Below are 11,985 nucleotides of genomic sequence, written 5' to 3'. Positions count from 1 at the left end.
TTGGCGGGTCCAGGATTTGAACCCGCCAGCTTAGGTGTATGTGGCTGGCGCCTTAGCTGGTTGAGCCACAGGCGCCGAGCCTCACCCAGCTATTTTTAGAGACGGGGTCTCACTCTTGCTCAAGCTGGTCTGGAACTCCTAAACTCAAGCAATTCGCCAGCCTCGGCCTCCCATAGTGCTGGGATTACAGGCGTGAGCTACCTCGTCTGGCCAAATAGACTGATTCTTAAACTTTGTGAGCAAATTTTTATTTTTATTTATTTATTTTTTTTAGAGTCTCACTTTATTGCCTTCAATAGATTGCTGTGGCGTCACAGCTCACAGCAATCTCTAACTCTTGGGCTTAAGTGATTCTCTTGCCTCAGCCTCCTGAGTAACTGGGACTACAGGTGCCCGCCACAATGCTCAGCTATTTTTTGTTGCAGTTTGGCCGGGCCAGGTTTGAACCAGCCACCCTCAGTATATGGGACTGGCACTGAGCCACAGGTGCCGCCTAAAGCGGAATTTATTTTTACCCATTTATTTATTATTATTATTATTATTTGAGACAGAGTCTCACTATGTCACCCTCAGTAGAGTTTTGTGGTGTCACAGCTCACAGCAACCTCCAACTCTTGGGCTTAAGTGATTCTCTTGCCTCAGCCTCCTAAGTAGCTGGGACTACAGGCGCCCACCACAATGCCCAGCTACTTTTTGTTGTTGTTGCAGTTGTCATTGTTTTAGCTGGCTGGGGCTGGGTTCGAACCTGCCAGCCTCAGTGTATGTGGCTGGCACCCTCACCACTCAGCTACGGGGGCCACCATGCCCGGCTATTGTGGGAGACAAGGTCTTGCTCTGGTTCAGGATGGATTCGAACCTGCGAGCTCAGGCAATCCACCAACCTCATAGATCCACGAAGTACTTTTATCCTTTTAAACTAAATGAAGTATCAAATCATATCTTAAAATAATTTCTACCTAGATTGGTTGAGAAAAATCCTCTGTTCTCAAACATATTGTCTTCTTTCTTTTCTTTTGAGACAGAGTCTCACTATGTCACCCTCAGTAGAGTTTCATGGCATCACAGCTCACAGCAACTTTCAACTCTTGGGCTCAAGCGATTCTCTTGCCTCGGCCTCCCAAGTAGCTGGAACTACAGGTGCCCACCACAACACCTGGCTATTTTTTGGTTGTAGTTGTCACTGTTGTTTGGCAGGCCTGAGCCAGGATCAAACCGATTACCCTGGTGTATGTGGCCAGCGCCCTAACCACTGAGCTACAGGTGCCAAGACCCAGCTATTTTTTTGTTGTAGTTGCCATTGTTGTTTGACAGGCCCAGGCCAGGCTTGAACCCGTCCACCCCAGTGTATGTGGCCAGTGCCCTAGCCACTGAGCTATGGGTGCCAAGCCTCATCTTATTTCTAATTTACTCCAGAGAACTACTACATTAACTGTATATTTTTTCAAATTTATTCTCTCTCGTTCTCTTTTTTAACTCTTTTTTTTTTTTTTTTGCAGTTTTTGGCCAGGGCTGGGTTTGAACCTGCCATCTCCAGTATATGGGGCCGGCGCCATACTCCTTTGAGCCACAGGCACTGCCCAACTCTAAGCTATTTTTTATAATTATTTTCTAATGTTTAAAAAGCACATTCTTCTGTAGTTTGTGGCTGGTTTTTAATTGTAAGTTGGTGTGACTTCATTACATTGCTATGTCACAATCCCCATACCTGGTCGGGGAGAGGGCGACCCTTTACTTGTTCTTTACACAACGACATTACCACATTTGTTGAGAGTCCACATCATCCAAGGGGCAATGGGAAGGCAGAAGAGAAGGCTGAAAGGAGTATAAGAAGCCCTCAGAGAGCTCATGGTGGCAATTATAAAGACAACAGGACAGCACAACAGTGACCAAGTTACAGATGCAGGTAACTGACAATGTTGCATTTTAAACACCAAGTCTTCTGAGTTCAAGGATGGCATGTGCTGGGTACAGAATGGGTCAGAGGGGAGAGAAACTGGACTGCTGGAGAGTGCTGAGAAGGCCGTGTGGTCAGTCACAAGATTCAGGCAGGTCTCAGATTCTACCCCACAAGCTACACCGAGGGCACTCAGCTCACAGTGTGACTGAACTCCTCTCATAGGAGAGTTTAAAACACGTCTAAAACATGTAAACTGTACGTGTAGTTTTTAATATATTTGTTTGTTTTATTTCCATTGTTTTCCACAAATATTAGCCATCTAATGTGTGTATAAGTGTTGCTGTTTTAGAAGATACTACACTTACGGGGGAAACTTAAAAATACCTTTACTTCCTAGATGCTAAAAAATCCATTTTGTTTTTAGGCAGATTAGCATTTACCATCCTGTTTTTAAAAATGACACCTCTAATTTACTAAGTTACTCTTTAGTTAACAGTTTGAATCAGCAGTCAAGGAAACTATTTTCCAAAGTAAGTGTGTGAGATTGTGATTCTGGCCCTCATCCGCTTTGGGTCAGGCTGACTTTGTTGCAAGGCCCATGTGTAAATGGCACTCTGTTTGTGGATTTGGGTTCTATTTGACTGAGTTAGAAACAGATTGTGCCCTTGCCAGCAGCCAGCCACCTCCCGAGAGAGAGGTGCTGGACTGCGGTCTGGAGGAGGTGGGCAGGGAGGGGTACAATGCGGGAGCCGCCTCCAGAATAACTTAGCACGACGCCAGAAGGGGGAACAGCATCATTTTCAAGTCCCATGGACTGTTGTTAATAAGAGGTTAAGAGTGTATCTTATTTGTTTGCTAAGGCAATAAAATATTGTCAAGAGGAAGAAGGTACTACCCAAGTAGAGGGCCCCACGCCTCTAGGACAACAGTTTGCTCGCTCTTCCCTCAGCAGTTTGTGTGGTGTTAGCAGTGCTCGTGCATAGGTTCTAATTCAATGAAAGACAATTTAGTAAGTATACAGATGGATAGGCACAAATGGGAAAAGTATTCAGACTTTGAACTCAACAATCATACTTAATACAGAAGTGAAATCAGAATGCTCTTCTGAAAAGAGGAAATCAAAACAGGAACATTTCTGCTTCTTTGCAAACAAGTTGGCGTTTCAGCATTTGTTTGAAAAATCAGTTACCTGTTTCATTATAATTTCTCAATGTTGAAGGCCCAGTTATTGTGTAAATTGAGAAAGGACCTTTGTAACTTGACCAAAGTAGGAAGGAAAGTATTTGCTTATGGTGTGAAAAAGGGAAGTGAGACGCAGCCAAAGTTCTGTTCTAATTACTTTGGCCCTGGAAGCTTAAAAATAACAGAAATGGAATGCTGAGAAAATATTAACAAAGAATCAGAAGTCCTCAAGAGTGATTTTATCAGTTGTGCAATACCAAGGATATTGATTTTTTTGTTCATTTTTTTTTTTTTTTTTGAGATAGAGTCTTACTCTGCAGCTCATAGCAGCCTCAAACTCCTGGGTTCAAGTGATCCTCCTACTTCAGCCTCCCAAGTAGATGGAATTAGAGGCACCCACCACCATGCCCAGCTAATTTTTCTTTTTTTTCTTTTTTTGAGATAGTCTCAAGCTGTTGCCCTGGATAGTGCGCCATGGCATCTGGCGTCACAGCAACCTCAAACTCTTGGGCTCAAGAGATTCTCTTGCCTCAGCCTCCCAAGTAGCTGGGACTACAGGCGCCCACCACAATGCCTGGCTATTTTGTTGTTGTTGTTACAGTTGTCATTGTTGTTTTAACTGGCCTAGGCCAGGTTTGAGCCCGCCAGCCTCGATGGTGCCGCCGTCCAGCTAATTTTTCTATTTTTAGTGGAGACAAGGTCTCACTCTTACTCACGTTGTTCCCAATCTCCTGAGCTCAAAGGATCCTCCCTCTGCATTCTCCCAGAGTGCCAGGATTACAGCCATGAGCCACTGCTCTCAGCCAAGGACACAGATTTTTGAAATAGCCTGCCTCTAAGTGTTCTGCGGCATTGCCTGGTGTTAGACTAATCTATCTGAGAATACTTACACTTGTAGAATAAATATGTAAACCAGGTGCAGTGGTGCACACCTGTAGTCCCAGCTCTTTGGTGGCTCAGGGGGAGGACAGCTGGAGCCCAGGAGTTTGGGGCTGCAGTGATCTTTTAGCACATCTGTGAATAGGTACTGTGCTCTAGCCTGGCAACATAGGAAGACTACATCTTCAAAACAACACAAACAAAAATACTAATGTTTTAAAAATGTGTTTGCACAATATATCAAGAACTTAAATCAAACAAGGGGTAGACAAGAGAGTTATGTATCAAAGTGTGAGAACTGGGTCTCAGTAGAATTTATACCCTTTCCACTTCAATTTACACAAGCTACTGAGGTGGGCTGAGAAGAAGGTGGGGCTGACCTGAGTGCAGACCCAGCTCTGGCATTTACTCGCCATGCTTCTTTGGGCAAGTTACTTTACCTCTCTGGGACGCGTATTATTCATCTGTAAAATGGAAGTGATCCTCCCCCTGTAGAATTGTAGGTAATGCTTATTAGGTGACCAGGACTTTATAAGCATACAATAACCCAAAGGGGCATCGATTCCTTTCTCTTTCTCCTTTATGTCCAAATAGTCTGAATAATCTCTACGTCTTGACAATTCACCTTCTAAATGTCTCCTGAACCTTCCGGTTCTCTCCACACCCAGGCATCGCTTGCCACCCAGATTATCTATGAGCTCTAGAGTATTTTGAGTCTCTTCACCTTAATACTGAAGAATAATTTCCCATCATTTGGGGGATTAAGTCTTAAAACCCACTGCTTTTGAGATTAAGTGCCAATGTGTGACCCTGCCCCCCTTTTCCCAACCTCTTTTCTCTTTACCATTTTTTTCCACCAGACACCCCAGCACTTAGTTCAGTCAACTTATTTTTCAAAACCTCTGGGCTTAGGGCATGCTGTTTCAGCTCCACACGCCCGCAGTTTCCCACCTCTGTCATTCGGCTAACTCCAGACGGTCCCTCAGGCCTCCCTGAGAACCTCCGGGAAGTGTCCCCCGCCTTTGTTCATTTCTTCCATCAGTCCTGTGTGTCTACTTCTGTAGTACTCACTGCCCCTAAAATTATTTCTTTTCAATCAGCGTGGCTTACTTTTCCATAAACTCTATAAAGGCAAGGATGTTATTTGCTGGTTCCTACCAGAACCTGGGCTCCTAGCACCGTGTTTGCCTTGCGGATGGCAGCTCCTAGAGAAACGTCATCGGATTATTCCCAGTAAATGCATGAAGCATGGCACAGGGCAAAGACTGCTGCTGTAACTTAACTTAAATGCCAGGGTGCCTTTTACAAAAGTGTTTTTAAATGTTAAATATCTCTCTAGAAGAGTCTTAACTTTAAATATCCCTTGAACAGAAATGTTCTTACTGTTAAAACCAGTGTCAGTCATTGCTCCAGATGTGTCCTCCGCTCTCGGCTCACATCACTTCCTCTAGCCCACCTACCCTCAACCCCCAAACCCCCTGGCTTCAAGACCAGAGGGGCCTGACTCTCCCCACATCACTCTCTCGTCTTAGAATTCCCAGCACTCAGTGCAGAGTAGCCCATAGGGGCCTGGTTGTTGTTTGGGAAGTGATGAAACAGTCTTTCTTGTTAAAGAGATCTGTGCCCTGGTGATTAAAATTAGACCCAAGATGACAGATATGTTTTAGAGTTTTATACTTAGTTTTATTATTTATTTATTTATTTATTTATTTTTGGACAGAGTCTCACTGTGTCACCCTCGGTAGCGTGCCGTGGCATCGTGGCTCACAACAACCTCCAACTCTTAGGCTTAAGAGATTCTCTTGCCTCAGCCTCCCAAGTAGCTGGGACTATAGGCGCCCACCACAACACCCGGCTATTTTTTGGTTGTAGTTGTCCTTGACGTTTGTCAGGCCTGGGCTGTATACTTAGCTTTAAATCTCCTTAATATTGGCTCCGTCTCAAAAAAAAAAAAAATCTCCTTGTTGTCTCCAATTCCACCATGATAGCCACTCTGATAAGTGGTTATGTAACAGGAGTCCCATGTGCCAAGGACAGGCCTGCCTGCCATGGGAGAGGGAGGTGAATTAGAGGAGCTTCTAGTCTAGCAGGAAACACAAATAGGTAACTGATTAAATGGAACAGAAAGTTCCTGAGAACACTATTAGAGCACACAGGAAAAATATTACATTCTGAAGGCACTTAGTTGACCTTTGTAGAATTAGTAGGGTTTCCACAGGCAGAGTAGAGGGGAAGAGCACAGGCGGGAGGAAGAGCTGCAGTGGAGGCCGGGAAAGAGGCCCAGCGGGGACCAGGAGCCGTGACTGACCCTGCAGCCCTCTGTCCTGCTCTGTGGCTGGAGGTGGGTGCAGGGCGGGGTCCTGCTGTGCCAGAGCTGCCGTATCAGGCTGAGTGCTCCGCATAGTAACTTTGTGCCTCTTGTAGTGCAGGACTGGCACTTCAGTGGAGACAGTCCCTGTTACCCTGTCCTCTGGTGTACATTCACTAGGATGATTCCCTCTCAGTGTTAACCAGGTACCTGACTCAAAACGCAACAGCGAGACCACAGCATAAACTACGGTTAGGTGATTTCTGGAGTTTGGAGCACATTAGAAAACTCAGGAAGGAAATTATCCAGCTTGTTTGATATATTTTGCAATGAGGAGGAGCTCAAATTACAGGGACACTGCATTCTAAAAGAACAGAAGGTGTGGGACACTGTGGCTCAGCCTGTCATCACCTGTAATTGTGGCATTCTGACAGCCTGCAGGAAGATGGCTGGAGCTCAGAAGTTCAAGGCCAGTCTGAGTAAAGTGAGACTCATCTCTACAAAAAATAGAAAATAATGGAAAAATTAGCCGAGTGTGGTAGTGTGTGCCTGTAATCCCAGCTACTCAGGAGGCTAAGACAGGAGGCAAATTGAACCCAGGAGTTTGAGGTTGTTGTGAGCTAGGCGCTAGGCTGACACCATGGCACTCTAGCCTGAGTGACAGAGGAAGACACTGTCTCAATAAACAAACAGGGTGGTGCCCGTAGTTCAGTGTTTGTGGCGCCAGCGGTTCAAACTCCACCTGGGCCTGCTGAACAACAATGACAACTACAACAAAAAATAGTCGGGCATTGTAGTAGGCACCTGTAGTCTCAGCTACTTGGGAGGCTGAGGCAGGAGAATGGCTTAAGCCCAAGAGTTTGAGGTTGCTGTGAGCTCTGATGCCATAGCACTCTATTGAGGGTGACGAAATGAGACTCTCAAAAAAAATAGTAAAAAGAAAAAAATAAACAAACAGAAGTTGATCACTAAGCCTCAGGGGGAAAAATATAGCGGAGTCTCCATTAGGCAAGCCTGAATTATTTATTTCCTAGAAACCCATGTGTCTTAAGGGCAACCAAAATACCACCTTTGGATTAGGGTTAAGCCCTCCCAGTCTGACGTGGGGCGAGGCTGCCAGACTGGCAGGGGGCACCTGGGAGGGGCGCTAGTCCTGTGTCACAAGCCTGGAATGCAGCTAGATACAGGCAGGTTCCACTGGTCCAGAAAGGAATTCCTTCACTTTCACCTTTCAGGGTCTAGTTTCCCCTTGAGAGCCAGAGGGTGTGGTCCCCACCGTACCCCATGCCTCACCCCAGCATTTGCTCCTAGCAGCCCTGCTGCCACTAAAGAGATGAGGTTCGGTCCTCTGCACCCAGAGCCAGCCTCCGGGCAGCATCCACCCCGGGATGCTGAGTGGAGGGCACAGAGCATCCCCATCCCAAGTTTGTTTTTTTTTTTTTTTGGAGACAGAGTCTCACTATGGTGCCCTGAGTAGAGTGCCAGGACATCACAGCTCACAGCAACCTCCAACTCTTGGGCTTAAGTGACTTTCTTGTCTCAGCCTCCCAAGTAGCTGGGACTATAGGTGCCTGCCGCAACACTTGGCTTATTTTTTTGTTGCAGTTGTCATCGTTATTTAGCAGGCCTGGCCGGGGCTCAACCCCACCAGCTCTGGTATATGTGGCCAGTGCCCTAACCACTAAGCTATAGGTGCCGAGCCAGACGAAAAGGATTGTTTGAGTTTAGGAGTTCAAGACCAGCCTGAGCAACAGTGAGACCTCATCTCTATTAAAAGTAGAAAAATTAGCCAGGCGTGGTGGCATGCACCTGTAGTCCCAGTTACTTGGGAGGCTGAGACAGGAGGATTGCTTGAGCCCAGGAATTTGAGGTCTTAGCACTCTAGCCTGGGCAAAAGGGTAAGACTCTGTCTTAAAAAAATAAGGAAAGAAAAGAAAAAGAAAAAAATTATAAACACAGAAAAGTCTGTCCCTCTAGTCCGAGTCACTGAAAACCAAACACCTAGGATTATCTCTGGGGTTAATAGTGTACTGAGTTGTGGAAGCGAAGAGCCCTTTTCTGGAAAATAGTTTAATTCCTAAGGCTCCCAAGAGCCCTCTCATTTTCTATTTCTAATCAGAGGAAACAAATCTAGACCAAAAGCTGAAGTGAGTTTAAATTCGCTATGCCACTAATGACTATAAGAAGCATCACTTTGCTTTGTTTTTCAAATCACACAAAATTAGTCTCTAAGCCCCACTTCCCCCCTCATGGTCAGGCAATGAGTCTTCTTAAAGCTTTTTTAGCTGATGTCCTGTGCAGGTGCCTCCAAGAGTCTCAAGCTTCCGCCTGCCCTGGTCCCACCCGAGATGCACATGCCGTGCGCATTGCCCAGGCTGATTGGCCATTTGAAGGCAGGAGGCTCTTTCCCAAGTTTGTTGACTCCCAGGGCAATTAGCGTTCAATTTCCCAGCACCCACGTGGCATCCAAGAGGCCTCTTGCCATTTCCCCGGGCCCCACATGGGAGTGGGATGCAGAGAGCTGCCACTCATGGAGTCTGCTACCACTATCACCTTAGATCTGCCCGGATCTGCCCCATCAATACCCATGGCCTCAGAAAATCCCCTCCCTAGCCCATCCCTCCCCTGGCCCCCAGAGAATTTAGTTTCCCAAACAAGTGCCTGGAGGTAGTATTCTGGAACCTTGGCAAAGTGTGTTTTGTTCCAGGAAATGCAAATACTATTCTCAAACTACTAGAACTCCTGGCCCAAGTGATCCTCCCACCTTGGTCTCCCAAAGTGCTAGGATTACAGGCGTGAGCTCCCATGCCTGGCCATAAATGCTATTCTTATAAGAGTGTTTTTTAATCTTTAAAACAAAATTAACTGTGCTATAAAAATAATCCTACCAAAAGAACATTGTTCCAGGATATTCTCTCTGGTTCCTTTTCACATATCTTACCTGTCATTTTAATGCAGCTCATAAAACTCTGTGAAAATGTCTAACTGCTTCACATTTAAATTGGAGGGATCACGGATTTGGGTACAGATGAGGGGCTCTGGAGAAAGATGATTATCAAGTAACATGACGATCTCGGTAAACACAACAGAGCTCATATACCCAGATGGATGATGAAGACTTTAAAATAATCCCCTTTATTTTACTAATTCTGCTACTGATGAAAACATTTCTGGAACTCCTCTCTTTCCTTCCTCTCTTTGATTTTCTCTTATCTTTCTGACATATTCATTGTAGTTTATATTTCTTTTTGTTTTGCCTCTAATTCCTTTGAGTTCCTCTTCTGCAAACGTTTGTTTTGACTTTCACAATCATGGCTTTCATCAGCATCTGGTGGTCTCTGGCTGATTGTCTAAGAACTGAGTGGGAAATCTGTGAGCCCGGTGGCCTCACCACATGCAGTTGGGCAAGATTGGCCATTTCACTGCGGCTCCAAGTAAAAGGATGGATAGGTCCTTTCTCCTGCTTCAGACATTTACCCCAGAAACGATGCTCCTGGCTCCCAAGAGCCCTCTCATTTTCTATTTCTAATCAGAGAAAACAAATCTAGATCAAAAGCTGAAGTGAGCTTAAATTTGCTATGCCACTAAAGACTATAAGAAACATCATTGTGCTTTGTTTCTCAAAATCACATGCCTGGGAGGTAATTTTGGAAGCCAGAAATCAAGGAGTTCAGTGGGGACAGGGTGAAAGCCGAGGGACCGGCTACCTCTCAGGACACAGACTCACCCCAAATCTCCCTGTCCTCAAGGCTTTGTCCCTGGCCTTCAGCTGTCCCTTAAGTCACAAGTGCAGAGTCTCTCTGATTCATCCTCTCCAAAGAGTGATCTTCCCTGCCTCCCTCTGGGGTTGGGAAGGAGCTGCAGCCTGGCGTCCTGGGCTGGAGAAGGTCCAGGTCCAGCTTCTCCCTGTATGGACCTCCAACCTTGCTCCTGTCACAGTGCTGTCCTGCAGTCCTGCATTCAGAATGACTGTGCCCGGTTTCTGCAGGCTCTAGGGCAGTGGTTCTCAACCTGTGGGTCGCGACTGTATTAAAGGGCCGCAGCATTAGGAGGGTTGAGAACCACTGCTCTAGAGCGAGAACCAACTTGCTTTTTATTGATTTCCCATTTTGTAGGCACTTGGGTGTCAGCTTTCTCTATTATCCTAAGTTAGTAAAATTCATCCATTCTGTGTTCTTTCTTTTCTTTTTTTTTCTTTTTTTTTTTTTTGAGACAGAGCCTCAAGCTATCCCCCTGAGTAGAGTGCTGTGGCATCAAACAACCAGCACTCCAACAGCAACCTCCAACTCCTGGGCTCAGGCAAGTCTCATGCCTCAGCCTCCCAAGTAGCTGGGACCACAGGCGCCCGCCACAATACCCAGCTATTTTTTGGTTGCAGCCATCATTGTTGTTTGGCGGGCAGGGTTGGATTTGAACCCACCACCTTAGGTGTATGTGGCTGGTGCCTTAACCACTTGAGCCACAGGCACCCAGCCATTCTGTGTTGTTTCTTATCTATTATCATGTCTTCTGCTTTTCATTTGCCTTAGACCTTTTAAAACTTCTTTTTTTGAGATTTTAATGAGATTTGAGAAGAGAACAGAGATAAACTTGCATACCTAACTCACTACATTTATTAGAGGACCTATTAGCATATCTTAAATGGAATAGAATGTCCTAAAAATTGTGGAAAATCTTTCTCTTTTAAGGATGGTTTTAGTTTGGGGGCATAGTCAAAAATCAGAGATCCTTGGTTAAATTCCCGTTCCTAGCCATCAAAACCCTAACATTTACTATAAATAATTATTTTTCTCTATTTTAAGAAACAAGTTGAATAAATTATGGCTATTTCCATTGTTATACAACACACTAATGTAGGATCTGTAAGTAACTTTCCTAAAAAGACAGAATGCACATATTATATCAAGTAGAACCTGCAGCATGTCCAAAATTCCGGGGGGGGAGGGCAATCTCTGCCCCAAACCATACTTACTCACCCTTTTATTTTTAAGTAGATTGTTCATTAAGCACACCTAAAATGGAACAATAGGATTGTAACTGGATTTTATAACTTTCCACAACTTCTGCTCCCTCTTCCCTCTAGGAGTCACATGGTGCCATGCTATCAGTTTGGCTCAGGGTAGCAAACAACTGTTTGCTTATTCTGAACCCAAGAAGGTATAAGTTCATAACTATTCTAACATTTGAAAAGAAAAATTAACTTCATCAAACAGAAGGCTGAAACCAGCATGTGTGATAACTGGATGTTCATTAGCATTATGTTGGGAATAATATAAAGGGGACCAAAGACAACTCTTTCAACGGGTTTCTGTCTCTTTGGGTCTTGAGAATCTGTCCCACTATTATTAAAGGATACCCTAGGCATGGGTGGCTGCCCATCACTGTTCTGCCCATCTGCAGAGACAGGGATAGGTCCACTATTGCTGGAAATAGTTCAGGCCGGGTCGCAGAGATAAGATCAGCAGTTAGAATGTGCAGAGGAGTGGAGGGCTACAGCTCGCTTGGGCATGTAGCCCCTAACTTTATTTCTTGCATTTTAGATACTCTTAACAACACTAAGTTCTGCACTTACAGATAGTAATAATAAGCCAGCTGGCAGCAAATAGTCTATACGATAAGAGTACAAAGAAAAGGCTCGGCGCCTATAGCTCAACCGGCTAAGGCGCCAGCCACGTACACCTAAGGTGGCGGGTTCGAGTCCCCAGCCCAGACCCGCCAA

Source organism: Otolemur garnettii, unplaced genomic scaffold (assembly GCF_000181295.1).
Source record: "Otolemur garnettii isolate 467f Iridium unplaced genomic scaffold, OtoGar3 scaffold00125, whole genome shotgun sequence".
Classification (NCBI taxonomy): domain Eukaryota; kingdom Metazoa; phylum Chordata; class Mammalia; order Primates; family Galagidae; genus Otolemur; species Otolemur garnettii.
This window is presented reverse-complemented; position numbering follows the sequence as displayed.